Raw genomic sequence first — 2,500 nt, 5'->3', positions numbered from 1 at the left:
TGGCTGCGGACGTCGCAGCAGCACTGGCCGCCCGAGATGACGAGATACTGCGGACGGCAGTAGAGGCGGAGCGAGCGGGCCTAGCTCCTCCTCCCATACCTAGGCGTAGCAGAGGGAGACCACCTTCCCCTGAAACGGTTAGAATTCGCCATGAGCGGCGTCTATTCATGCAGCGCGCATGGCGAGCTCGGGTCCAGGCTGAGGGACCCTCGACGACGCGCCGCCGTCGGACCGCGCCTACGGAGGCGGACCTGATAAGGTCTCGGCGGAACAGACGCGAAAACGAAAGGCGCCGTCGTGCTTTGGCTGCAGGCCGACGATGGACACCCGCGGAGGAGGCTGCCGCCAGCGAGGCGGAATGGTCAGATCGATAGATGTCGGGTTGACTTCTTGAGATCTCCGAGAGGGGAAAGAATGAGTGAGTCACGCGGACTAAGCAAGCGTACGCCTTTAATATGCGGTTAAGATACGATTCAATTTAATAAAGAAATAGGGAAGAGACATCCGAAAGGGTTCGTAATGACGCATGACAAATCCCTGGCGGGCGACGTCGTGCGTCAAGAGCGTGGGTTTATGCTATTGTTTGTTAGAACATAATGTTTATGAACAATAAAACCTGCATTTGTTAAAAAAAAAAAAAAAAAAAAAAAAAAAACGAAGTGGAGCTTGCGGCTTAATTTGACTCAACACGGGAAAATTTACCAGGTCCGAACTTATCGAGGTAAGACAGATTGAGAGCTCTTTCTCAAATTTAAGGGTAGTGGTGCATGGCCGTTCTTAGTTCGTGGAATGATTTGTCTGGTTAATTCCGATAACGAACGCGACTCAAACAAGCTAACTAGAACGCTGTCAGCAGTGCACCTCCGGGCGCACCTGACGTCAAGGCCGGCGGCCCCTTCACGGGCGGTCGTCGGCCACGTTTGCCCTGCTTAGCGGGACAACTTGTGTTTAGCAAGGTGAGAATGAGCGATAACAGGTCCGTGATGCCCTTAGATGTTCTGGGCTGCACGCGTGCTACAATGTGAGCAGCAGCGTGTTCTCGCCAATTGGCGCCCCCATTCCGAGAGGAACGGGAAATCACCCAAATGCTCATTTAGTTGGGATTGGGGACTGCAACGGTCCCCATGAACCTGGAATTTCTAGTAAGTGCTAGTCATTAGCTAGCGCTGATTACGTCCCTGCCCTTTGTACACACCGCCCGTCGCTACTACCGATGGATTATTTAGTGAGGTCTCTGGAGGCACACCTTCCGCGGTTCCTTCGTGAGCTGCAGCTGGCATGGCCGAAGTTGACCGAACTTGATGATTTAGAGGAAGTAAAAGTCGTAACAAGGTTTCCGTAGGTGAACCTGCGGAAGGATCATTACCGATCAATACATATATGTTGTTGTGTGAGTTGGTTAGAGAGATAGAGAAACACGGTATCAGCAGAACAAACTGCTATGTTACCTTTTGGGGGCCGCGCACGCCAATTAGACCCGCGAGAGAGGTGTGTCTATACTACGATATTGAGCGTGCGCGACCGTAGGCCAGTGGCCTTCGTACCTGTGCGCACACTCCCAATGGCAGCCATCGAACGCGTAAAGTGTGTGACACAAGGGCGAAGGTAAAGACCCACTAGAACATATTTAAACACTGGCCTCGAGCGAGAGAGAACCTAATCAAGAGAACGAAAGTTGTGCAAGATCGCGCCGATGCCGCCCACATCGCGCGTCGATCAATGGGAAGGAAGACCAATGGTCATCCTTGTCCACCCTGGACGGCTTCGAAGGAACCGAGAGGTGCACGGTTACGCTGTCCGGGGAACTTAAGTTGTGAGAGATGCACCTAGCGCATAACGAAAACATAGGAGACAGTTGAACATACCAAAACCCTAGGCAGGGGATCACTCGGCTCATGGATCGATGAAGACCGCAGCTAAATGCGCGTCAGAATGTGAACTGCAGGACACATGAACACCGACACGTTGAACGCATATGGCGCATCGGACGTTTAAACCCGACCGATGCACACATTCTTGAGTGCCTACCAATTCTTGTTACACACTATTCCATAACTACAGGACGCCCGCGTACCAGCGGCACGCCTGGGCGAGCAGCACGCCCGGGAGTGTGTCGCAGGCTTGAACACACGCGTTTGGCGCACTGTGCATCATGGCGTGCTCGGACCCCCTCCGCGGGGGACCTTGGGCGCTGAAATGGTAAGGCGGTACAGTTGGCCCAGTGGGTGCGTGTCGTGTCGCACGGTTCGAACTTCGGCTATAAGACAACCTGGGAGCACCGGAAGCCCTTGAACACCTGGCTTGCCGTCTGTTGCCGGGACCCGCCGTCTGGCCGAGTCGTGTAACGCGTGCGGTACGCCCACCCGCTGGATACAAGCGAACAAGTGCGTGCTACTATTTACCATTCGGGAAAAATCCAACGTAGGCCTCAAGTGATGTGTGAGAACCCCCAGAATTTAAGCATATTAATAAGGGGAGGACAAGAAACCAACAGGGATTC

The 2,500-nt window shown here is 53.6% G+C and overlaps 1 non-coding gene and 1 pseudogene across 1 annotated transcript; both read left to right on the top strand.

The window, feature by feature from the left end:
• The first annotated feature begins 1,868 nt into the window (after window positions 1–1,868).
• On the top strand, window positions 1,869–2,026 carry LOC128308027 (5.8S ribosomal RNA). The gene has a single exon (XR_008287991.1). It is a non-coding gene; the product is annotated as a 5.8S ribosomal RNA (ribosomal RNA).
• Window positions 2,027–2,423: 397 nt separating this feature from the next.
• LOC128307973 (uncharacterized) overlaps window positions 2,424–2,500 on the top strand; it is a 6,019-nt pseudogene continuing 5,942 nt past the window's right edge.

Source organism: Anopheles moucheti, assembly GCF_943734755.1.
Source record: "Anopheles moucheti chromosome X unlocalized genomic scaffold, idAnoMoucSN_F20_07 X_unloc_2, whole genome shotgun sequence".
In the NCBI taxonomy this organism is placed as follows: Eukaryota; Metazoa; Arthropoda; class Insecta; order Diptera; family Culicidae; genus Anopheles; species Anopheles moucheti.
Note: the sequence above shows the minus strand (reverse complement) of the source record. Positions and strands in the feature narration are given on the sequence as shown.